Raw genomic sequence first — 27,461 nt, 5'->3', positions numbered from 1 at the left:
ATTCGGCCTTTCGATAAACAAAAACAATGTCGCCTCCGTATGAGGACACATTTTTACCTCGCTGGTTGTGCAGACATTTTACATAGAAAGACAATTGTTTTCCATATTTTACCATCTTACAGAGATATCGAAGCAACAGCAAAATCTCATTGGAAATGTCATTGCACTTGCTTTATAAAAACACTCGGTGGATCTTTCTACATCCAAACTTCCAGTAATGTCGTTCCCAAAAGAGCATGGTTTAATTGTTTTGCTACTGCTGACGACACTTCATGCTCAAATAGAACAAGACCGCCTTTCCCCTCTTGATGGACTTCAAGATTGCACAAACCCAAAAGTGGTACGTAGCTTTTTATTGTCGACATTTTTATTTGGGCTGAGTACGCAATTCATTTGCGGATCTACCACGACTGCAAATATGATCTGTTAGAGAAGTGTATATGAAAAAAAAAAATTGACCATTTGGTTGGGAACAAAAATAACAGCGTTGACACATCTCTATTCGTTCTGCTATGCACATTTTCTCGCCGTCGTTAACATCAGCTGGTAATGCGCAATACGCTAACTATAATGCACGCTTAATTTTCGGCAGTGTAGCAGGCTTTGTTTTCATTGTCTCAACCTAGGGAACCATTTGCACAGTAGAAAATGAGTCCGAAATAATACACGGACTGACGATTTATGCTTAAATTTCTATTTACCAAACTTTCAAAATGAGAAAGGAAAGAATGATGTACAATTACATTTCTTTTTACGTCGCAGAATAGGGAAGAACATTCGAAAAGGCAACAATATGAACTCGCAATCATTTCATAGACACTGTTTCAGTCAGACAAGTTATATTCAGACCGGACATATGAGCTTACAATTAATAAAATACATTTGTAATATTGGCCCCGCCGGGGTGGTGCAGTGGTAAGACGCCCGACTACTGTGCCGGAGTTCCCGGGATCGAATCCCGGCCTCGGCGGCTGCGTTTCGATGGAGGCGAAACGAAGTGGCGTCCGTGTGCTGTGCGATGTCAGCGCACGTTAAAGATCCCCAGGTGGTCGAAATTACTCCGTAGCCCTCCACTACGGCTCCTCTTTCTCTCTTTCCACTTTCATTCCCACCTTCCTCCCTTCCCTTCGGCGCGGTTCGGGTGTCCACAGAGCAAGTGTGACAGTTACTGCGCCTTTCCCTTCCTGTGAACCAATTCATTTGTAATATTGCGTTACATAAAACGCTGTTTATTCTAAGAACGCAATATTTATCGTGTTGACAACTCGCAATTTAATTAGAAAATTGGTTGATGTGGAATATCACAGAGAATTCCCGGATTACAATACCACATACAGCGACGCTCATTTAGAGTCAACTTCCTGTCTACAATAACGAACCCAAAAGTGATGCGTAGCACTGCTGGCGCATAGTCACTCGACGACTAGAAAAAATTGTTTTGGCAACGCCTTCGTTCAGTATTAATGTTTTAATTCATTTGAAAGGTGTAGGGGAGGAAGAAATTTTAAAATATTCAATATTTATGTGGACATTTTGACTGTCCCTTTTTAAAATCACAATTTTGTCTGAAAACATTTAGAACCAGACATCGTGCTCAGATTCCTGGAAAAAGTTTATGCAAATGAGAATAAAGTTAAATAGCAGCCAGCACCTGAGTTTGGTTAAAAAAATTTGTCTTGCGTGTCCTATTTCTATCGAATTGGAATGAATAGAAAGAAATTGCCTAAGTCTTGTCTCACTGTTAACGAAACTGCAAAACGATAGTTACTGTGGACATGCATAGCGTCTTATGTTTCATGCACCGATGTGACGCAGAACCCGGCCAAGGGGGAGTCAACTCATGCTGAAAGAGTTTGTTCTAACTAATCGCTCTCTAGTCAGCAGCCATACAACGAACATCATTACCAGTCTTGCCTATTGCTTGCATTCAATAAATGGGTGCATATGTTTCTATCCAGATGAACATTACGCTCACTATGCTGCCTCTAGGTCATTCTCTTTGCTCCGATCATTCCGTCTACTTTGAAATCACAGTCGCGCTAAACGGGAAAGAACTGTGAACTAAAGAAGCTAACGTTAGCAGAGTGTAGCGAACCGTCTGAATATACAGACTACCGTATACGGAAAAGTGCAAAATTACTTATTTCAAAAACGCTTCAACGTGTATATCCCTCCTCAGTCAATCTAAAGCACGGCTTTATTGTTTTCATCTGGTAGTCATTTTAATGCGAATAGCTGCGCCGAAAGAGAAACAGATGACACCCATTTTGTTCCAAGCAAAACGTACAGCGTTGCTACAATGAAGAGCTTTTATTTAAAACATGCCAAGTCTTCCACTGAATCATTTCTTCACGTGCTAATCATTCACTAAACGGTATTTAAAGCAGCCTGAACACTACAACGTGACAAATATTAGAAGGGTGCTATGTAGGAAAGTAGGAAAACAGGACTACCACTCTTGAATGAATTTCGTCTCATTTTCACGTTTTTAAGGTTACCATTTAGGACAAATGAAATATTGTCCAGCAAAAACACTGTATATAGAATTATCATGCAATATTCAATTATTTTAAATTACTCCCTCAAAGAAAACCAATATGCGTGTTCAGTGTTCTACAGAATAAACAATGAGAAAATCTGTAGTGCTTTAATCTTCATATTTCATTTTTGCGGTCAGTGAAGCAATATTAAATTCATTCGACTTGGAAAGGAAAGAAATCATATTCCCTACTGCGAACATGTACCGTGAAACTCTTCTCTTAAGATTGTTCCTTGACAGCCATACTTCTAATTTGTTTTGTGACCGCCATTTACATTGGAGTGGAAAGCAATCAGATAATACATTGCAGCACTAATGTAACAAATATAAGAAACTGTGCCTACTAATAAGTCCTATTACCCATAGTTATTCAGCGGATTTACTACTCCGCAACAAAATAGCACTCACTATGCATTCTTGCAAGGAACAATAATTTAGATGTGCAGATTATCTCTACTATTTCGAATCGTTCCACATTATTAGGGAAATGCAGTATTCTCAACTTCTTCTTGTTTATCACACTGGGAAGAACCGCAATCTTCCCCTCCAAAACTGATGTTAAATCTTGCAGAGCATGAAGCATAAAGGTGGAGGGCAAAATTTTATCATGCACGTTTTAGAGCACAGCTCCTTGGCTCCCGTTCCTGGGTTTCGCGGCGGCGTTGGCGTTGCAAAGCCTCGTAACCAGTTCCACCCCCTTTGAGCCCCCCAGTTTGAACCGGCGCTTCGTCAACCGGAGCCTCGCAGGAATAGGGGGGGGGGGGGGGGGGGTTCGCCGGAGGCAGCGCTACCAGCGACTTACTGATGCCGCTGACGCCGCTAGCGAGTCAAGACAACGTGCTACGTAGTACACCGCCGCCGCCATGCAGAACCCCCCCCCCCCTCTTCCTGAGAGGCGGCGAGGGTGCTCTCCGGTTGCCGAAACGCCGGCTCGCTAAGCAGATCACTGTGCGTGCATCCCGTTCTCACTAGAGTGCCTTGATGTAGCGCGCCGCCGTACGGCGGCGCTGGTATTGAGGCACCCTAGTTCTCACTCGCTTAATTCGCTAGCGGCGGCAGCGAGTCGCTGCTACCTGTTAGTCGCGAAACGTTCCTATGGACCCACGCGCTGCCTCCCGCAACCTCCCGATACCTCAATTGCTCCCTTCATTTCTTCGACCACAAAGCTTCTTTCATGACAGCCAAGAACTGTTAGCGCAGTGTTTCTTCAAGGAATACGTGTGAAAAATAAAAAACGTTGTCTGTAATTTTACATACATTTTTTGCTAGAAATGTTTTCCTCAATTTATCGAATAATAATAATAATAATATTAATAATTGGTTAACAGGAAGGGAAAGGCGCAGCATCTGTCACACTGGCTCTGTGGACATCTGAACCGCGCCGTAAGGGAAGGGATAGTTAAAATAAATAAAAGTTAAATTGGTTCACAGGAAGGGAAAGGCGCAGTAACTGTCACACTTGCTCTGTGGACACCCAACCGCGCCGTAAGGGAAGGAAGGAAGGTGGGAATGAAAGTGGAAAGAGAGAAAGAGGAGCCGTAGTGGAGGGCTGCGGAGTAATTTCGACCACCTGGGGATCTTTAACGTGCGCTGACATCGCACAGCACACGACGCCTCTTCGTTTCGCCTCCATCGAAACGCAGCCGCCGAGGTCGGGTTCGAACCCGGGAACTCCGGCACAGTAGTCGGGCGTCTTACCACTTTATCGAAAAGGTGAAGAAGCTGACGAGCTGTGCTGCACTCAAATTTCGCATTAGGAAGTAAGGTAATCGAGGGCAATTTTTTATTTGGCCTGCCAGTTTTCGAGCATCGCGCACACGACTTATAGAGCCGGGGTCAAGCCCATTCAGAAATTGGAATGCATGTGGTCAGCTGCTTTCAGAATTGATGTTACCTCTATATATTGGGCCACGCTGAACTCCTTCTTAGAGTGGAAACGCGGTGCTAAGAAGCCATTCTATGCAGCGTGACAGTACCCCATAGGCATTGAAAGCGCCCGAAAACCATGCTTGTTGGATGCCTTATGCTGTGTTAGGCTTGTTGTAGAAGCTGTCATGTTTAAACTTCAAAATCTCTGTAAACTTTTTTGTTTTTTTTTGTAACTGTCGAGACGACGTTCATTGATCCGGGAATAATACCGGGAACGACTGTAATAATTATTGGTTGTGTGAAAAGGCACAGGAATACCCCAAATATTTTGCTCTGTTTTTCACGTAGAAAGCCACTTGGCGGGACTTTATCAGTATCGTGTTCGGCAAGATGCTGCGAGACTCAATTGGAACGATTTCAGTCACTAGACTTGTTCCTGGCTGATATAGTGACATTTATCCAGTATATTTAGATGCTTCGCCGCTGAGGTTAATTATTTAGTGGCGAATGCACAACGACATTCGCCGTTCCATGACCACTGAGAACCCCTGGTGCTAATCTACCCTCCTCCTCATAAATCTATGACTAAGCTACAACAGGTGACGTGGGGCCAGCTTCAGTCCCGTACATTCCCATCCCCCGCTTTCTTATCTTTGATCCATCCAGGACTGTTCTCGCCGCAGTGCACCCTGTGTGGGGCACCTAAAGCTGATTTTGAGCACATTATGATCAAATGCTCGGAATTCCACCCTCCAGCCACTTGGCAACTCTCCGACCTCGAGCGATGGGAGGCTGCGGTGTCCAGCTCTGACCCGGCCGTTCAAAGCGGCTGACAGACTGGGCTTTGGGTGTCGCTGTGAAGCACCAGCTTTCGGCCACAACACGCAGCCAAGAGCCGACCCGTCATTAGAATGTAATCCCTTAAGGCTCCCAAATATAAAGTTTTTCACCACCACCATCGCCACCATCGAGTTCCTTCGTTTATTCGAAGGCACAAGTTAGCCTGAGAGAAAATGCTTTACGGAGCACCAAAAGTCTTCATTTTCTGCCTTGAGGATTCTCTTCATCATGTGTCAAATATAGTTCCTGTCCGGAGGATCGGCTTGCAATCTTAGCCGTAAAGCATATATTTTGTTTGCATGACTTACCAAGATACCTCCATTGAAAACACTTGTGATAACAGGTATTTAATATAGGCTTCAAGATTTGTGATTTCCAGATGAGACTGGCCGCTTGTGTTACTGACGTAACAAAAATTAAAATATGTAATCTTCGGTTAAAATGCAAGGAATGTCTGTGAAGAAGAAATAATATGCTGAAAACCATGTAATGAACAACGCCCTTAGAAAGGAAGGGGAGTCTAAAATTAGCAACGAGACACGTAACATGTTAAGAATATGCCGGGAGTGACCGAAATTTTGTGATCAGAAAGTTAGAATATCTACATTTTTAAATTACCGAGATGCACTTTGCACGTAATATTTGATCAAAAACTCCAGCTCGTAAGTGTTTCCCCAGCCCAAATTGTACAAAATCTGTAATTTATCGTGTTGTATTTCTTGGGTCGTGCCACAGTCAGGCGCGCCTGCGTTCCTGTGCCAAAGTCAGCCGAGCGTGCCTGCGTTCCTGTGCTGAAGGCAGCCGCGTGACTGCGTTCCTGTCGCGCACTTTTCTCTCCCTCTTCTGTAACCCTCTCAACACGAGAGGTCTAAAATTTCGGCTCTGGGAATAAACGTTGTTGTTCACTGCCGACCAGCGTTCGTGTTACAGCGCGTGTTCGCGCTGGCTTTACTATATACATATCGTCTCCCACCAGTTTAGCTAAACAGTGCAAGGTAGCTAAGAAAATTTTAATATTACTTGGCACAACAAAGCGACATATGAAATTGAAAATGAAAGCAGTACATATATTAGCCGAAAATGGAGGAGAGTACACAAGAAAAAAACGGTTCGTTTCGGTTCATGAGGCGTGCTTCCCTCAGCGATTTGGGTATTAGAGACCCCGTAGTGGAGGGTTACCAGCTGGGCTTCTTTAACGTAACTGATACTGCGCAGCACAAGGGCGCCTGATTTTCGAAGTTATCGAAAAGCGGCCGTTAAGGACGGGATTCCATCCCACGTTTTTCATGTCAGCAGTCGACCCCTATAAACACTGGGAAACCACTGATGCAAGAAGCAAAATATGTATCGAAATTAAAAAGTCTTGTGGATATTTCCTGGTCGCGTAATTCAGTCTAGGGGGCGATGCTCAAGTCGATTAAGGAGAACTCCGAAGTCGCAATTGGCGAATAAAAGCAGAAGTTAGCGGTTATGACATGTCCGAAGCTGGCGCAGCAAAGTATTATTAGGAGGGTTAACGGCGATGTCTACCTCATACAGTTGGTTTAGTTAGGCTGATGATAAGCTTGATGATGAACTCCAGCCTGCATTTTCACGGTCGCTGGAATGTGGTGCTGTGCAGTCTCTGAAAATGATTGCACGAGCTAGCAAATGATGTTGCGCTGCGTGACGTGCGCAGTCCACTGTGTTTTTGTTTCACACTGAGAGACGTTCCATGATCATTGGAAGTGTCATGTAATGCAACTAGCTAGGTTCCCATTAACCGGTGATAACTGCTGACATTTCGAGTTTCTTCTGCAATTATTTCATCAGACGTTTACAATGGCCTTATTCCCTGGAATATTTTGCAGTACGATAGGTGTTATTTAGAGTATAGGTAGTTTGCTCCTTTCTTGCCCGTGGACCTGAACCAAGCCAGCAAATACGTTTTTGCTCTGCGCGCTCTCTAAGAGCATTCTGTCGGAAGTTAGGGTCAGCTTAACGAGTCCGTGGGGTGTGCAACAAAAGCCAAGAAAAACTTTAAAATGACACATTTATTCTCTCTCGCTCTTTTCTGAAGCCGTCCTTATTAACTTCGCTCCTGAGGTATAAGTTTTCATTCGGTGCTTTTCTATAGTTCAGGTCATATTCTTTCTCCGTCTATTATCTAGGTGCGAATGTATATGCGCCCGGCACAGAATCTCTTCAGGCCGTATTATGTGACCGATATATTATTTTGCACTTACGCTTGGTGTCCGCGCTAAAAGTAACCATGGGTTTGAAAAAGAAGCTGCTTTGTTCAATGAAGTCAAATAAGTGCTCCTGCAAAGACGTGAACTTAAGAGTAACATCTGCATTGGTTTCTTCAGTTTACTACAAAGCAGATGAAATGGCTACATTTCTTTGTATTGCCGTTATAGAGAAACCTCTATTGCACAAGTTATAAATTGTTTTAAAAGCATCCCAGGAAATATTCTGCGCAAAAATTTACGTAAGCGAATTTATTCCCACTGACGCAAGAGGATAGCGAACACAGTTAAAATGCAACCGTTGTGCAGTGTTGCACATAAAACATCCGGAGTCGCGTCTGAGATTTCCAGATGTGAATTTATGCATCGAAGACAGCATGGGCTGCCCAGAAGGCCAGTTGCCCGTTTTGTCACCGTACGATGTTGGAGGTTAGTCCTTATAATCACAGAATCTTAATAATGATCAATTATTTTTATTACACATTTTGGTGTTATCTTATTCAAAGTATTTTTGTGCACATTTCAAAGGGGCACGTTTTCTGTAGAAGGATATCGTGATACTTATTGCATTAAAGTGCGCAAATTTGTGAATTCAGTAAAATGAAATAGTTTACGAAATTTAAACACCTTGACCTTCCAGCTTCTGTTATCCTAGATACAATTTTTTGTTGCCCATAAATACAACATATGAACAACTTAATGCTTGTAATTTGCAGTCTCGATCTGGTTAATGCATGCTAATAACGCATGCTCTAGTGTATATTTCCGCGGATGCATAGAAGTGCTCAAGTTTCTGCTTTATGTAGTTGAATACTTCTTTGTATTCTGCATTTATCCGTTACCAACCGTACAGACTTTCGTTCCAGTGACAAAGTAGATGCACGACAAATACTCTGTAGGACAGAGTCGCAGGATACCATGTTTATGTGTTGGTCACGTGAATGCGAAAAGCATGCGAAGCCCCCCCCCCCTCCCCATATGGCGTACTATAATAAAGTAAAATAAGCGTGGAAAGAGATGGCTAATTATAATTTAAAAACATTTACAATGCTTAACTAGTTTCAGTTTTGAGTTTAGAAGCGTGATAGTACCAAGTATTTTGTGTTACAGGTTCTTTATTGCAACGAAACTGTTTTCCTCTATTATGCACCACCATCTGGATGGTTCCCATCCTATAGCCAGAGCATGATGTCAAATTTGGTGAAAGTTATAAACAAAGATGAAGTTGTGCGAACAATTGAATATTATGGTATCGACGATGTGTAAGTTAAAATATTTTTTAATGTGTACAATTTGTGTCTATATGGTACTGCTAAACAAATTCTACTTCACAGTCTGGGTGTATTATTCGGGCTTTAAAAGCTACAATCTTTTTCTAAACTCTTAGAATGAAACCATGATTTATAAATTCTGAGCAAACTGCTCGGTAAATTTTGTAACTTCTGTTCTACTGTAAATGACTCATGGTACAGTAGGGTCAGAGGAATTGGAACATTCATATAATTTTTGTTAGCCTAACAAATGTCCACTTGATGAAAAATTATATAGGCCTATGCTTGAATAAGCAAACCTCACTTTCTAATTAACGCAATTGGTAAACAGCCATGTTTGAAGAAATGCCACCATCGGGATCGTTTATGTAAGGGCGGAATCACAGCTTGCCACAGTCAGTTAACAAGGGGGAGGACGGAGATTAGGCTTTATGCTACGAGCTATGACATGAGTTCACGTGAGATAGTGGAGTTGGCAAGAGCTCAGTTGAGAAGTGAAGCAGAGACCCTTGAGTCTTTAATAAGGTGACCTGCCAGTAGGCCACGTAAGGGTATCCTTGGACTGGGAAGCAACAGAGCCACACTCTGCAAAATAATATATTTGTTCCATAATTTGAACTCCCCATTTTAGGAGCTTAATAGTGTTCGCTCAAGCACTTGCTAACAAATTGGAAAGGGTAGTGAAGCTTGAAGCAGAAAAAACTTTAAAATAAAAGCCACCAATAAGACGCAGTAATAAAAGTATAAAACACTGAAAACAAGCAATAAATCACACGTATATGAAATCTGAAATATATAAACCGCAAATAACCAAAACTCATAATGAAACGTTCGCACCTTCACGTTTATACAGTACAAGAGAGCTTCAGTATTTTATGTTTTTCCTTCCTCTCATAAATTTTATTCACCATTGGTAGTACCCTACTTGTTTCTACCATATAAATATAAAAATATCAAAATGCAGATGACTAGCATACGAGTACAATCATAAATAATAATTGAAAAGACCAGCCCATAGAACGAGCAAAAAGATTCAATTCTGCCTGGTAGTTTATTTTTGTGTCTCGTTTTCATCGTTTCATGCCAAACCTTTTTGCTTAAACATGCACACCAACTAGCCCAGTTTTTTGCCTTGACAGAATTATTGACTTCAGTAGTGGCAGAAGTGTTGTTCTTGATAGTATTTTTATATTTTTTTGTAGTTTTGTTCTCTCTTAGTGGACAATAAAACACTCGGATATACTTCCTTGAGACGCGAACATAGTTGGCTGCCGGGGAATAATTTAAACACACTGCAGCAATTAGAAAGTGCTCAAGGGTCCTTGAACAACCAAGCAAGGCTAAATTATATTCCATTGTTCATTTCCGGTGGTACGGAAACCGTCTTTATGAAACACTTCATGTATCACGAATTCAAGACATGACATACAAAACGTAAGAATGGTGAACATCTTTCGTTCGTCTAACAGTTCAGAGCTAACAACCTACTAAAATTAAGTCTGAAGAGAGCGTGAACGACGTACCGTACCGGGCGCACATTCAAGAGAAGGCTCCAGAAGTGTTGAGGAAGCGAATAGACTGGGATAGTCTATTACTAAAGATATATAACCCCGCTACAATGTGTCTCTGCAGATTTTGAATAGGCGTACCGCTTAGTACACCAGTTCTATTTTCGAATGTAAAAATTCCAGATATATGCTAGAACATTTCACAACGGCAATTCATTGCCCTGAATTTCTTTTCATAATAAGGAACATCATTTTCATGAGGTGAGCAAAAACGGAGGCAAATATCTTGTATCGGTGCACCAAAATATAAAGTTAGAAAACGCTATGTTTATTAAAGTGGGAGGTATTCAAGTAAAAGTGGTGAAAAACATACAAAATCCACAATAATCTTAAGTCCACTTAATGATCACTACAATGATCATGTTCATTTTTGGAATGACAGCGAGGCAGTAATGCAACATTCTTGTGACTTCAACATACAAAAACAAGCTTGAATCGAGCGAAAGAACTTACCTTTCCTAAAATAAAAACACTTTATGGTGGAACATATAGGAATGGACCGGGTTTGCTAGAAGTGCGCGTACTAAACCAGTATCATTTAACGGAGTTGATAAAGAAGTCATTTTACGATCGCTTATCTTTTGTTTTTTATTATGATAGAAAAAACTACACAAGGTGTAGAAATAGCATTATATTTGCCTATCAGTTACTTACGTCTACGTGATTAGACAAATGTAGCTTTTGCCTACTACACACAATAATACACACACTACACACAATACTACACACAATAAACTGCGGTGTGGTTTTGAAGTCATTCGTAAATACTAAGGAAAATGCACTTCACCTTACAGTGCATGTCACCCAGAACCGTGAGTGGACTCTACCAATCAGGTAATGCATCCAACAGCAGCCTCCATATGTGCACATTCACTCTCCTTGCCCTATTGGTAAGGCAGCCATCAGCCACGCATTTTGACTTCGTGATACGCCTGAAAAAAAGCAGTAGTGATTCCACGAAGAATAACTAAAGAATTGGCTTTCGTAATACCAGCACCTCCCATACAAACAAAGCAAACGTCTAATATTTTTGGTCACCAGTAGTCAAACACTACAGCCGGTTACCGCTACCCAACTTTGTCTCCATCTCGACATTCACACCTTTGGCCAGTGTACACCATCTGGCTTTTCTACCACTTTTTTCATGCCCAGAGGGCGACTTCTACAACAGTGCTCTACCACACAAGCCTGAATCTTATAGGAAAGTCTTTTTTCACTGTTACCGTTATCATTTACGATAGTATTCACTGCCCCCTTTCAGAGTCAGGCTTAAGGGATGTGCTTACAGCATACACAGATTTTATAATTTCTATTTCATTCCATGTGCAAAGTAACATAATGAATAAATAGCGCTTAAGATGAGGACGAAGATCAAGAAGCAATCTTGACGGGTGCTTGCCACTGAAATTTATTGAATAAGACAGAAAATAAAACCCCAAGCTAAGACACACTAAAACCACACAGTAAACAAATACCAAGTCATAACAACCCATCATTACTTCGTCGTACCAAATGGCCCAAATGCCTTTTCTATTATAAAGTAACCGCGTTCAAACCGAAGCCCCTGCCTTTAAAATACGCTAATGCGTTTCTTGTCGCCACCTCACTTCTGTTAATGAATGTCGCTGATTCAATGCGATATCATTGGCTCTAATTACATATTGTGAGCCTTCCGTGGATGTTCTTTAATTTGTACATGTGTGACGAAATCGGCGCCCATTTTCATCAAGCCGGTACAGCGCTAGGCGCGCGCGGCGTCGCGTGGAGAGCATATAGAGAAAAGCCCCTTCCCCGCGCGGGAGAGCGCGTAGCTTTGTACGCGCTGCCGTGACCCTCTTTCCCATTGCCCGGGGAGGACGGTGGTTAATCGGCCTGGAATGTGCCAGGCCTTTCGAGAAAGTTCTATGGGACCTGGCCAATGACGACGCGCGGCTCGACTGGAGGAGAAAGGGGAGCTATAACCAGCGAAGTTATGTGTGTTTGCGCGCTAGCTTTGACGCGTGCTAACAAACAGACGCGGCGCGCCCTATTTAAAAAGACCGCGCCGCTTGATGAGGCAGTCAGTCAGTCAGTCAGTCAGTCAGTCAGTCAGTCAGTCAGTTCGTCCGTGTTTTGCGACGTATTCGCCTGTGCTTCGGCTGGACTCCCGGGGATCACCCGCTGCTGGCAAGCCCACGGACTTTCAAGGGAGCGGCGCTCGTCTCGTATGGCGGCCACATCGTGACTCTTGAGGCGTCGGACTGCACAGTGCCCGGTGAACAATTTGGTGTTTGTTTATATACTCTCTCGTGTTTCATCTGTTGTAAAGCCTCTACGTTATTGGATACCTGTGTAATTGCATGTTTAGCGTTTGTATTCTGTGAACCTCTCGTCTATGTATTTCAAGTGATCTTGTGTATTCCTTTGTATCGTCTCTTGCTGTGCCTAAATTGTGTTTTGTTTGTTACTTCTGACTCCGACCCTTTCTCTGGTTTGAACCGGCGACCGCTGGGCACCAAACGACCACCCCCTTCTGTCACCACAAGGTAGTTGAATTCCGGCTGAGCTTGCCACGCAGGTCGAGGGCATCTCCTTTGCGACCGGAACAGCTACCCCCACTCACTCAAAGGGTGTTTGGGAGTGTGCGCACCGTTAAGGGCGCATCGTTAATAATACCCCCTTAATTATTAACGGGTGACAATTATTCTGGCGTCCGCGACAGGACGTTTGGTGCATTCAAGCTCAGAGGACGGAGAACGAGTTGGAAGAGTTTACGAAGAGGTCGTAAACGGCGTAACAGCAGAGCGATAGCGAGAGGTACCGCGCTTAAGCGGTTGTGAGGGTCCATTAAGAGTGCTATATGTTAGCATTAGGCAGTTCAGATTGAAGATGAATCTCAAGGAGATTATTGCGTTGGGCCTAGAGGAAGGTCTTAAAGGAGCTGAACTGCGTGAATGGGTGGACCAAAAAGAAAGAGAGGTTCGAGAAGAGGCTGAGAAGGAAAGAGAGAGTCAGCGAAAAGAAAATGAGATGCAAAGGCTGATTTATATAGAAGCCTCTGCGAATGAAGAACAGAGAAAAAGATACAAGGCAGAGGGCTCTCGAGTAGCTGCTCGAAAAGCCCGATTAGGGGCGCCAAGAAAAAGGGCAAGAGCCCGAGAAGTAACCGAAAGAACCCATTTTGGGACAGAAGAAAAAGAAAGCGCCCGAGGATGGGCAGGGAAATATCAAAGGGCACAAGAAACAAAATTTGACCATCAGGAGAAAATGCTTTCATTGAAGGTCAAAGAAGCGCCTAGAAGAGAGGCAGCAGGCAGCGCTAGCCAAAGGAAGGGGCAATAGTGAGAAATTATTCCGGCCCCAAGTGAAATGCTACAGGTGCAATAAGGTAGGGCACTATGCCTCAGATTGCCGTAGCAACCTTGTGCACACAGGAATGGTTAATTGTTTTAGTTGTGGTGGTGAGGGACATAAAGCAGTACATTGTCCAAGGAAGCCATTCCTACAGCCGTCATGCGTCTGCGACTCTTCATTTGAACGCTGCGATGAAGACGTCGGCATCGACAGTGTGCAACAAAAGAGCTGGGAGAAAACTCCAGTATTATGCACAGTTGCGTGCACCGCGCCGAGATCCAACAGTGCTGGAATTCCGGTTTTCAGCGGAAAAATTCGAGACAAATCGATTTCTGTACTGACAAGCACAGGGAGCACTGCAGTGTTTATAAAAAGAGAATTAGTTCTTGATGAAGAGCTTACCGGAGAAATGACTCCTGTGCTTTTCCTCGATGGTTCCGCTAAACTGTTTCCTGAAGCCAATGTGCATGTGAAGACTCCGATCTTCACCGGCGTTGGGACTGCGATATGCATGCAACACCTAGTGTACGATCTAATCTTGGGTAGCATCAAGGACACGGGACCACCAAATCCCGAAATTTGTCACGCCGACGAGGCTGAAGAGTTCTTTGCTCCCAAAGCAAAACAAACTCTGTTAGATGAGTGGTGTACACTAGGTATGCCTACACAGACAGAAGTGAAGGCTCAAGACACAAAGTTCCAACTATCTGACTCTGGAGAGAAAATGGGCATTACTATCGAGGTTGACGAACTAGAAAATGTTGCTAAGGGCTCTACTACTTACTGCCCGGCTGCAGAACCGCCGCTGCATGCGACTATATTGTTTGAAAGGGTATCGACTGACTCCCTGACAACCACTGAAGAGGGTGAGACTAGCTCCAGGGGTCAGAGTAAGGTTGTGGAACAGTCCGTCCCTGCGACAGAATGTTCAGAAAGAACAAACTTTTCTGGAGCTAAGATTTCTCAAGAAAGTGAGATTGTCCCCTCCAAAATGACAGGTTGCGGCGAAGCTGTGACGGTAGTTATCGAGCCAGAAACCTCTTTCGTGTTTTCAACGCCTGAAGATGAAGAAGAGCAGGATTGTAGCTCCTTATTAAATGACACCATGGCTGAGTGCATGAGTGACCGGGATGAGGAGCTTTCAAATAGCAGAGAGCACGAAAGCTTGGATGAAGGTGGCAGTGCAGATCCTAACCTTGAGGATTCAGAAATGGAAGAAAGCGAAGACTGCACTGCAATGAAAGGATTCAAGAAACATTTTAAGGAAAATTTTAAGCAACGGGATGTAACTGAAAGTGGGGAGGATGAGTTTCCAGTTGCAACTGAGCTCTGCTTCAAGAAGGTACGACTGAAGGTCGTAAAGAAAAGAAAGAAAATGAAAAAGATTAAGGGAGAACAAAGTTCTCAAAAAGACGCTCCTTTCAGACAACAATGTTCTGATTATGCGGGTAAAACTGAATCAAGCATTCCTCGGCCAAAGGTGCGAATAAAATTGGAAACAAAAAGAAACAAATCCAAACCTGCCATGTCAGGCAAAGTCGACAGGGAAATGTCCCATAGAAAAAGAAGGAAGAAGCGGCTGAACGACTGGATGCGCAAGCGCATGGAGAGCCGCCCCGACCGAGAAAGAATGGACGGCCTGCTCGAAGCGCCGCAAGGCTAGGTAGATTTAGTTCTGGCCAAGCTTCCGATCGGAAACAGAACTCAAGAGTAGAGGGAGGAGCGAGACAAAATCGCGGATGAGAAATATCATTAGAACCAGAAAAGGAGTCAGGACACGCGAAAGAAATAAAAACCAGTGCTTTGTGAGAATGAAAACTGGCGTATCTGAAAGATGGGGAGGAACTGATACGTTCCAAGGAGGAAGTGCAACACGAGTTTGGAAATATAGGCGAAAGCATGCCTTACGTTGTGCGCTACATATTTGAGTAACTTTGTGGTTCTGTGTTGTTGATTCTTACGTGTATCCGACAACAGTGTAGTGCTATGTTTGTGAATTTCATAGCATTGATGGGTGAATTTTGTAATGGGTTATTACAGTTTGTGAAATTTGTGCAATGTGTGTGTTGTGGACATTTGCCCCATATACTTGTGAGCGCATGCATGTGCGCGCGATGTTCGTGGTTATTGTGAATATTGTGGGACAATATTCTTTAAGGGAGGGGCAGTGTCACGAAATCGGCGCCCATTTTCATCAAGCCGGTACAGCGCTAGGCGCGCGCGGCGTCGCGTGGAGAGCATGGAGAGAAAAGCCCCTTCCCCGCGCGGGAGAGCGCGTAGCTTTGTACGCGCTGCCGTGACCCTCTTTCCCATTGCCCGGGGAGGACGGTGGTTCATCGGCCTGGAATGTGCCAGGCCTTTCGAGAAAGTTCTATGGGACCTGGCCAATGACGACGCGCGGCTCGACTGGAGGAGAAGAGGGAGCTATAACCAGCGAAGTTATGTGTGTGTGCGCGCTAGCTTTGACGCGTGCTAACAAACAAACGCGGCGCGCCCTATTTAAAGAGACCGCGCCGCTTGATGAGGCAGTCAGTCAGTCAGTCAGTCAGTTCCTCCGTGTTTTGCGACGTATTCGCCTGTGCTTCGGCTGGACTCCCGGGGATCACCCGCTGCTGGCAAGCCCGCGGACTTTCAAGGGAGCGGCGCTCGTCTCGTATGGCGGCCACATCGTGACTCTTGAGGCGTCGGACTGCAACAGTGCCCGGTGAACAATTTGGTGTTTGTTTATGTACTCTCTCGTGTTTCATCTGTAGTAAAGCCTCTACGTTATTGGATACCTGTGTAATTGCATGTTTAGCGTTTGTATTCTGTGAACCTCTCGTCTATGTATTTCAAGTGATCTTGTGTATTCCTTTGTATCGTCTCTTGCTGCGCCTAAATTGTGTTTTGTTTGTTACTTCTGACTCCGACCCTTTCTCTGGTTTGAACCGGCGACCGCTGGGCACCAAACGACCACCCCTTCTGTCACCACAAGGTAGTTGAATTCCGGCTGAGCTTGCCACGCAGGTCGAGGGCATCTCCTTTGCGACCGGAACAGCTACCCCCACTCACTCAAAGGGTGTTTGGGAGTGTGCGCACTGTTAAGGGCGCATCGTTAATAATACCCCCTTAATTATTAACGGGTGACAACATGCCATGATTATCTTCTTTCATTTGTACATACCATCATCATCATCGTCCCGCGGCGCCGGCTCCGGCACGCGCCTGGGTTTTGTCATCGGATTAAAACGCTAGACAAGGCATCGCTGGTCTTGCCGTCACGACCTTGCCCTCTCAACCTAGCCTTCTTTCACAAGTGGTGGAGGTCAAATTCGATCCCCTTGCTGCCTTGGCCCCTGCCTCTCGCTGGAGCTACGTTACGGTTGCCGTTTGGCAACTGCCACCATAATCATGTCCACCGAGGGCAATCCCGACCCGGCCGGACCCTCTACCTCGGCTCCACCGACGCCTCCGACTCTGCTCACACGTCAACGCGACCCGCCGCTGTTTGCTGGTCGTCGCGACGAAGAGATGGATGACTGGCTCGACACATACGAATGCTGAAGTCCTACAACCGGTGGGATGATGCTTTAAAATTCCCTAAAGTTTCTTTCTACCTTTTGAGGTTGCCAGGGAATGGTTCATCAACCGCAAGCCCCACACCACTAACTGGCCCACCTTCGAACAGCGCTTTCGTTATTTCTGAACACATCATTGACGAGGATGCACTCATCGCCCCTTCTCATCGTCATCTTGCACGTGGAGTCGCCTTCCCATCAAGTCTTGTACGTTTCCACAGCCGATCAGCGATAGTAGCTGCCACGAACACTTCCTGTGAATCCCTCGTACTAAATAAAGTAACTTCCCTGCCATGCATAGTGGGTGCTCACCCTATGTCAATGATGGTGGCCACCGCCCCGCTGCCTCAGCGATGGGATTTATCCACGTCCCTCTTCCCATACTGTCAAAAACAATCAATCCGAACCTCATGCCGCATCAACGCCAAGAAATGCTGAAATTACTTCAAGCCCAACAAGCAGTTTTGGTGCTACTTCCCCACCCCTTTGACGGATTAGTGTTGCACACCGTCGCATCATTACTGAAGGTAACTCTATCGTACACCGACAACCCTATTGGGTTTCTCTCTGGGAAGGAAAAGTCATTGAAGAAATTGTAAATGACTTGCTCCGTCGCTATATTACTTGTCTATCAACAAGCCCATGGTCCCCCGCAGTATTATTTGTTAAAAACAGGACGGTTCGGTACGAGTTTGTGTTGATTATCGCGCACCCAGCAAAATTACCTGCAAATATGTCAACTCGATTCCGCGAATTGATGACGCCGTTGACTCTATCCAAGGCTCGAATATTTCTAGACTTTGGATCCCCGTTCAGGTTATTGGCAAATACCTATGGACGAGGACGACAAAGAACAAACCGCTTTCTCAACTCCTAATAGACTTTACGAGTTTAATGTTAAGCCCTTCGGCCTTTGTAACGCACCAACGACATTTGAAAACGTGGTCGATACTGCACTTTGTGGCCTAAAATGGACAATCTGGTAATGTTACGTGGACGACACTGTTATCTTTTCGTCAACTTGCAACGACCACCTCACGCTACTGAATGAATTCCTCACGTGTCTTGCTTCGGCGGGCCTTCAGCTCAACACCAATAAGTGCTACTTTGCACAGAAGAAAATTAAAATATTGGGACATCTGGTTAGCCATGACGGCATTCGTCCAGAACCTGAAAAAATTATCGCCGTCTTGGACTTACCTCGTCCGCACGGACTGCAGATTTGTGCAGTTTCCTCGACCGGGTGCCCTATTTACGGCGTTTTATATGACATTTTGCAAGTATCGCTGCGCACCTCATGAACTACTTAAAGCGCGCAGCTCTTTCGTGTGGATTGAACAGTGCAACACTGATTTAACGACTTAAAGCACGCGACTAGTAGTCGCGCGACTGGAAATTCGAGCAGTGCCCGATCGGCCCGCGGCAGTCGCTTTTCGACCGATGCGACCATTTGCGACTGTCGCGTTTCGACCAAAACGGTCGCGCGACCGCTGCTAGTCGCAAGTGTGAACGGGCCTTTAGTGTAATTCTCGCACCTCTTTCCCATTCGTCACAGCATTCTTCGCGTGCGCATTGTCGCCCCACTATTACCCTCTCCGGTTAGTGTCCCTTTTCTAAATCTTTAGTCAACCCTAGTGTGACAGTGCTCTCCCCTTTATTCCTGCATTAAGATGCCCGAAAACCTTTCTCTGACAATGGCCCGTGGGAGGGCAACTGTATCCGAAGCAGCGTGGACTGTGCTAGATGCATGTACTGCACCTATCATCCCTGAATCTGGTTCTGTCGCCACTGGGCATAAATTCCTGCCTAACAGGGAAGCCGCCATGTAGGTTCTGCAACTGGTCAACTATAGCACGTCGAGCAGGGCCGGAGCCTTAAGTGTGAGCGCCGGGTGGGCTCAAGCAATTTCAGTGCCAGGCCGGGCTCGGATTGGTAGCATGAGGCCCGCGTCGTGCTCAAAATTTATGCCCATGCACACCTCTAGTCGCGTCGGTTGTGTGGCGCACGTTTGGCTCCCGCGCCTGCTTTTATTTTTGTTCTTCGCACCGTGACACTTCGCTCCAGCGTCAAGACTTCACGGAACATCAGTATGCATTTTCCGGTCGTTATGCTAACTGATCGCCCTACCACCCTGGCACAGCTATGTTATTCCATGTGTAACATAGAGTTGCCAGTAGTCCATTTTTTGACACAGCTTTTAATGACAACTACAGGTTAACAAACCGAGAGGAGCCGCGGTATGCTGTTATCATGCTTTAGAGGCATCGATTTAATGAAGACTTTCTTTCCTTGCATTTAGGGTTCTTTGCTCTATAACGCCCGCAGTCCAGCTGCTCCACTTATATCATCGCACTGCTTTTGCACCAGCAATCATCTGCCATTAAAGGGGCAGACAACATCATCAACATTTTGGTGCTGCATAACCGGTTAACAACTGTGGGAGCCTTGCCATAAAACATGCTGTGTGTAAGGAAGCATTGCCTCGGTAGGTACGTATGGCATGTTGCCTTTCTTTTGCATTCATATATTGGCTTTAAATGCTCTGCTGGCTTATTGCTATATGATTGCGTGCGATATGACTTTCTCTGGCTTTTCAGCTCGACCTACTTGTTCAGGAGTTTTGCCCATACTATGCAGAAAATAATATATTTCGTGTCCTTGGCAATGTTTTATTGGCTGGTGCTATATTTCGCTGCTTTATTTCAACAGTACGTGACTATTTCTAGTTGAGGCAAGATTGAGTGAACCTGTGGTGTAATAGCGTAATAACAGACATAGCTTATTGAAATGACAAAGTAGTTGTCATCTGCGTAACACTCGACCTGGGAAGTGCAGGTGTTTTAGGCTATGGAATATTTAGCGTACTTGATTATGTTTGCATTGCAAGAATTCGCAGGAAGCATGCATTGAGGTTGCAGAGAAGAAAACCATTCAGTATTGCTCAGGTTATTTGCCTTCCACTCTCCCTTCATTACTGCTGCGTGCACTTTATGCATTTGTTCATACAGATATGCAGTTACTGATTGCGTGTTAATTGCTGGTTGCTTACACCGGCTTCAGGCATGTAGATGTAATATTACTTTGGCCTAAACCAGGCTCTACTTTGCTCAAAGCACAATTATAAATAGTTCTCTCCTCAAGCCATTGAGATTTGCCATTAGCTCCAAACTCACTTTATTCGCAGCTGCAACGAGCTTATTGTTTAACCCTAAAGGAAGACATTTACAGAAAGGAGATCATCATGAAGTACTTGATCAAAGTTTGCAAATTTTAGAGAACAATCTGTTTTTGCATATGCTTCTTAGTTCGGGAAAACTGAGCAGACTTGCTTACAGAGCAGGAGGAGTGGGCCGAAGACAAAAGGAAATTATTAGTGCAGCTGCTCATCTAGGGGTGCATTGCTTGTGCTTTTATTGCTCTTATATATGTGTAGCTTTGCCTGAATACTTGCTAGGGCTTTCCCCATAATGGGTGGCAGTGTTCTTGCCGCCCACCTCTCAGAGGGACTGCCCATTTCTATCTACCTGCCCACAACCAACCCCCCCTCCTGGGCTTCAAATTTGTCATACTCAAGCACGAGTTTCCGTGTTTGATGTTGCCAGTGACGCCATTTAAGATACACAGTGTTCATCACCTGTCCGTTAGGTTCATTTCGGGATGTTGTCATCCCTTATATTCCCTACTCATATTTATTTTTCTGCATCCACTTGCTACTGCAAAACGAAATAGGACGTATAAAACTTTGCTCAACTCCCGCAGTCTCTGAATGTCATGCCAACAGCAAAAACCATGCCAGACGGCTTTTGTATGTCCTAATAAAAGTAGAAATGATCCCCCGATTTTTTTTCGATTGTCATGTCTAGTCAGACGGTTTAGTGAACTGCCACATGAACAAGCAGATTGCAACTGTAAGTGCATTGAGGAGTCATGCGTTGGAGCACGTATATGGATCTTGTGTTGCTTGGCTGCTTAACTCCAAATATTCTCCTGTCAGACAAAATATGTTTTTAGAAAACTGGAGGGGGGGGGGTGCCAAAAGACAATAGGTTGGATTCTTTGCAGCATGGTTACTTGTTACACGAGCGTTCCACCCCTGTATGCATGAACTCGGCAGAATTGGGTCGAATACGTCTGTCGGGTAAAAAATCAGTGTGGGGTTCATGTATACACAGTCGGGACGAGTAAAATAGACGGCGAAGCGGTTCGCGTTAACTCGCTCGCAGGGGGTAGGTTAACTCGCTTGACCCGCTTATCTAAAGGCATGTAGACGCTGTTCAGTTAGGGAGTCGAGTATGGGGAACTCTGGGATATGAAAAAGCCTCTGGAGCGGTGACGAGCGTCAGTGAAATTGAATGCTTTTTAGCACTCATCAACTATAAAAAATAATCGAAGCTCTCGATAGTAATAGGGAATTGGAGCAAATACGAGTAAGAAACTTGAACAATAACTTCGAATCTCGAGGCTACGCTCTGCTGTGATACTCACTAGAAAGCGAGATGTAGACACCAACCGGGTTGAGTAGGGGGGACCTTGCCTACTCAATGCTGATTCAACCCGGTGCTATCGAGTCCATGTATACAGGGCTATTGTACTTGTAATTTTAGGCGAACTCTGGTGAACTCTCAGTTCATGCATTGCTATTACTTTTGAGCGATATTGGTGCTTTTTTGCATATGTGCTGTCTTGTTCTGCAAACAATACTATTTCTCCGGACAATCTTATTTTTAATTTCAGTACAAAATATTGTCAAGTTTAAAAAAAAAACATTGTGAGGCTGCTAGGAAACTTCGATTTTGAAATAAATTGACAAAGTAGCTACATTTTATATATATTAAAACATAAAATGTGTGCGAAACAACTTTTCTGCTCAGGATTAAATTGGTGTGTTGAGGAACTTGTGATAGGGTGAAAATGAAAAATCGCTGTCATGCTAGATGTATGTTTTTTGTGATCCCATAGTCACATCAAGCATTGTAATTTAAGGTGTGCTTAAGATATGAAAATAATATTTCGCCTCAGATATTCAGGCAGATTACTGTTCTCTATACCAACAACTGCAATGAATTGGTTTGAAGAAATCAGATGCCCGAGCGCCACACCTGGTACCTGGATATAAAATGACCCATGTATGCCTATTTTTAAATAATCTTGCGCATGGAAGGTTCCCAATGGTATGGCCATATGATTAGCTGTGATGAAGGAAAATGCATACCTGGTAGGCTGCTAGCTGATAAGGAAGCATGATATCATTGTACTCAGACCTAGCATAATATTTTGCTGCCTATGCAAAGTAAATTTCTAGTACTTGCTCAATTGCTCATTGCAGGCTCATGGTAATACCTTTAGCTGAACAAGCAGCATTGTATGGTTAAGAGAACCTTTTTGGGCTAGTTGGTGCTTATTTATTATAAATTAAAGGTGCCAAAACAACACGCACACACAAAAGAAAAGAGGAAAGGGAAAGAGTGCCACTCACAACTGATTTGTTGTGCAGAACAAAGTACATATATATCTCACTGCCGGCACATGTGCAAGGAACACATTCAGCAGCATGTAGTTTAAGATAAGCTATGTTAAAGAAACGCTTTCTCAGAGAAAGAGGCTATGGTATCATGCATAGGCGACAAATCAGAAAATGTGCCGAAGTGGTTGTGTATGAAGTTCCCCTGTCTTGTGGTTACGCCTACATCGGACAAACCAGCCGATTTGTTCATGAGCGAATCCGGGAACATAACGTAACACAGCAAAATAAGATGGTCCCAATATTCCGAAGCATATCAGATCCTGCCCTTCAGGCACTTGTGAACCATGTTTTTCCGATGTGCGAATTCTTGCAAGGAGTGGAAATAGAATGGCCAGAGAGCTAATTGAAGCGGTTTATATTGGAAAAGAAGGTAATTTGTGCGTCAGTTGCGCGTCGGTCAATCTGTATAATACTGAGAAGGCTTTTCTTGAACATATCTTAAACTACACCACGCTGAATGTGTTCCTTGCGCATGCGCCGGCAGTGAAATATATATGTACTTTATTCTCCTCAATAAATTTAGTTATGAGTGGCGCTCTGTGCCGCTTTTATTTGATTTTCTGTGTGCACGTTTTTCTGGTGCGTTTAATTTATAATGGGCACAGTATGAAAACTATTCCTTGATTCACTACAATGGTATGGTTCTTGTAAACCAAACAAGTGTGTCTCATTCATCACTGATTTTGAGAATATAATATGCATATATAGCCTTGAGAATATCTGCAATGTACACACCTCCCTTAGCTGATTGAAGATTGTTTGATTGATTCTGGCAGGGCAATATTTTCTTTATTCTGGCCGCAGTGATATATGTGCCTGTAACTCGTTTACTGCAGAAAAATATTCTTTAATGTGTTCATTAATATCATCTGGTTTTGCATGCTTAGTATTTAATATTGTTTATTGCAGGATGTTCTAGGCATTTAAAAAAAATGATAAGATCTCGAGCCTGAGCCGTCATATTTTCAGGGACTGCAATTCTATATGAACACTAAGCATCTACCTGAAGTTATTAGTTTGCCGAAAGCAGGTTTTTCCTTCCAAATATCTTTCTTTTGTATGTGGGATGCATATTATTTTGCATGTAGTTTTATCACCCCTACATCATTAGGTGCTTCATGTCCTTGCAAGCCCAGATACCTGTCGCAAATTTCTCTAAAAGAAGATGGTGTGGTAATAGGCCTTCAATAGTAAAGCCACTGGCGCCAGCAAAAATATTTGCTAAATCAAGGTCCTTACTACTATATCAGTGGCCTCTGATGACTTGGTCCTGAAAATGTTGTCCAGTAGTTACATAGGCACTTACTGAACACGTCTTGTTGCTTAATGAAAAAAAAACGAAATATCTTCCATCTCGCTTTCATCATGTCTTTGTGTGAGTTTTTCATTATAAAATTTCTCTACATCTTGTGGAAGTACCTCATAAGCATGAGGGCAACATTATTACGAATGCAACCAAGTTTGATATCATGTGAAAACCAAAGCCTTGCATGAACATGGTGCCCCTTTTTGCTATTTCTGTCTTTTAAAAGGCAATAAATGATAAATTCGCTTGGCACTCAAGTTCTGTTAGACTTTGCTCTCTGCACCTCCACTTTCTGCCTCCGCTGCCTCATGCTTTGTGCTGCACATTTCAGTGAATGTTCAGCCATTTCTTCCCCTTCCCTATTTCTTGCTTGACGTTTTCTTCGAGCTGTGCGTTTTCCCGCACGGCTCTAAGGTTTTTGTAATGTAGGCTTCTTCTGACTGCTGCTCAGCCTAGTGATAAAGCCACCTAAACAAACACTCGGGGTCATTTCTGTTTTCAAATACAAAAAGTCTTGATCTCGCGATTCTAGGTAGTGCGCTGTTGGCGATATCATCGTGGGAGTCAGCGTGGCCAGCAGCACTTTAACCGATTTTTACCGAAAACATATTTCCTATAAAGAGGAAAAATGTACAGTTGCCTATGGTAGATGAACTGGGACTTAAGTTTGACTTACTATATCAGTTTTTACTATATCAGAGTTTACTGTAGCGGGGTTCTGTATTTTGTACTCAGTTGTATAGGGCACGCCGACTTCAAATATGTGTTTGGATAAGTGTTGAGAAGGTGAGTTTGGATCTTATGGTGATATATGCTTGTTTTATGTGCAGATGTCATATGTATAACCCACGTGCCAATCTCAACAAACTGTTCCTGAACGGTTGTTTCCTGCGGGGCATCCAGCTTACTGCCTGGGCCATGCGCTTCTGTCGCCCCCTCAACGTCATCCCTTGATTCATCAACCCTTTACTACTACCATGCTCAACACAGTCCACTGCCATTTTCCCTCCATGATGGACACTGCTTGGATTGCACCCACGCTCAGCCTCCTATTTCTGCAACACCTATCGCACTACAGTGCTATAGTGCATCAACGCTGCTCCCCATGTTCAGTCCCTTCCATCATGACCAAATGCACGCTGCACCCCATCACCTCTACCTGCACTACCTGGTCATGCACTGCTTAGTGCCCTGTTCCCACCTCCACTTACTAGCCCCGGCCATATTAACCCTATACCCAATGCCTCCTGCAGTGCATTTTGGCCCTCTGATGCCCTTGTGGCATGTACATGTATATGACCTCAATAAAATGTTTTTGGAAAATTTTTACTTGCTTCATTTAATTGTATGGTTTTTATGGCTCCTTAAAGAGATGACATGCAAGATTGTATTGGGAAATGACTGCATAAGAAAACCACTATTGTCAGACTGGCAGTTAAGCAAATGACAGCAGTAAGGGCAAGGGTGAAATAACTGCATGGCTAAAGGTGGCTTAACAGTGGCAGTGAAAATGTCATGTGTGCCGATGGATACTCGTTGCATGCTAATAAATACCAATATGTGTTACCAGTGGCACTGCCGGCTAACTGCCACTGTCAAGTGTGCCAATGAATACAAGTGGCATGCCAATATGCAACACTAGTGGCACGGCCAGTTGATCGCCTATGTTGGCAGTGCCAAGACAGGTGCAATGTTGGCATATAAGCCGGACCAATATATAAAAATGTAGCAATTTCTCAAAAACCAGTGTTACGCCAATGTTGGTACCAATCTTTGTCGACGTTGGGCGGGGGTTGGTGCGATGTTGGTGTGCTGCCCGGGTGGCAGGCATGGGCAGACTAACGGGCGAAAGTATAGGCTGACTAGCATTCTTAAAACCGATCGCTACTCTAAGTGGACGTACCACTAATGCTGATGCGGAGGACACCTTGTAAAAAAATGGCTCTGTATCACAAAAAAATTAATAAAGCCCCTCCCGTCTGCTACACATTCACACTGACTGGCTACATGTGACCGCCATGGTCATCTAGCACACGGAAAGTGTGGCAGAAAACCCGGGAAATGCTTTTACTGAAAAAAGCTTGACTACAGAGTAGTCTGCATTGGAACAAGTGAAGCAGATACTTACACAAGGAGACTTGCAGGGAGGTTGGTGCAGATGAATTCGTGCAGCATGGCATCAAATCGGAATTGCAGATAGGTCAAAACCGCACTGACAAATTGTACTTGAGAATGTCTCAACTGGTGTAGAAAGCGCAACCTAATGGAGCTCTCTAGCCAAATTTACTGGTGTGCTGGTCGAGTCGTATGGCCAAGATCAGTGGCTGGCTCATAGAGTCACCTTCAATGCTGTCCATGTCTACTGTAGCAGAAAAAGAACTCAAAGTCCCTGTCCAGAACCTACTATAAGTGGTAAAAATGTTTGAAAGTAAAGCAAGGAGCATGTCAAGCTGAAATGACTGAAACCTACAGCAAGCAATCTTGCTCGAATGCTGTCGCATTTTGTTTTTAAGGTGACTTTAAAACCCCATAGTTTTTCGTCATGACAGAAAATGAAGAGCTTTTATGTAGGAAAGAGTACATGCTTTGTATGCTTTGCGTGGACTACGGAAGTACTCCATTCCTTATGGAAAACATTTCAAGAAATCAGATTGTATGCACGAAGCCTTGCCCCTTCACACGCTGACAGCTTGCGCCCTTTCAGGCCACATGTAAATCAGTTGCTTCTGGTAACTGGCGTCACACATTCCTTGGCTTCATTCTTATCCAGCTGGTGACAGATGAAGGCCTCAGGCTTAAAGCAGTAGCTCTCCTTTACTCAGAAGCCCAAATTTATGGAACTGGCTCTGGGACTTTTTTTTAGAAGTTCTAGCTGTTAACCTATGCCAATTTTGGTGTGGCAGTTTGCTAGCTTGCAGATGGGAATATGAAAAATGCAGATGTTCAACACAGTACTTTCATATAGTGCATGTGATGCAGCAGATGCTAACATTTACCATTTTATGCGATAACTTTCAAGGCTTCGTTACCCAGAAAATCCTGCGATGGCATTGTGAACAAAAAATTACAGTCATGGTGCTAGCAGGTTGTACTAGCTAACACATACATGGCCGAGCACCGATACGTCTGTGGTTAGCGCAACTTAACAAGATCACTTATCAGAAAGGTGGGAGTAGCTGCCAACTCTGGTTGCTCATTTGGGGTGGGAAGATGGAATAAGAATCAACCTTAGGCTAATCTTGGATGCCAAGTCAAGCGCGCTCATACAGCTTGGTTAAAGCGGGGGTTTACATGTTGTATGGTCGCCTACATCCGGTAGGTGGATGAGGCTATAGTTTAGTACTGTATGCTAATAAGAATGTGTGATGTATTAGACACACAGACCAAGAGACTGGTAAATACGGACTACAAGTATGCAAATGAACT

The 27,461-nt window shown here is 44.0% G+C and overlaps 1 long non-coding RNA gene across 2 annotated transcripts; it reads left to right on the top strand.

Moving 5' to 3' along the window:
* Nucleotides 1-25,295, top strand: LOC146170899 (uncharacterized). 2 transcript variants are annotated; one of them, XR_014703074.1, is made up of 3 exons: nt 1-340; nt 19,505-19,694; nt 24,866-25,295. It is a non-coding gene; the product is annotated as an uncharacterized LOC146170899 (long non-coding RNA). The 2 variants fall into 2 exon arrangements; XR_014703075.1 differs by lacking the exon at nt 1-340 and adding an exon at nt 8,622-8,738.
* The last annotated feature ends 2,166 nt before the right edge of the window (nt 25,296-27,461 follow it).

This window comes from Amblyomma maculatum, unplaced genomic scaffold (genome assembly GCF_055883805.1).
Source record: "Amblyomma maculatum isolate TAMU_Amacu unplaced genomic scaffold, ASM5588380v1 scaffold_28, whole genome shotgun sequence".
NCBI lineage: Eukaryota > Metazoa > Arthropoda > Arachnida > Ixodida > Ixodidae > Amblyomma > Amblyomma maculatum.
This window is presented reverse-complemented; position numbering and strand designations above follow the sequence as displayed.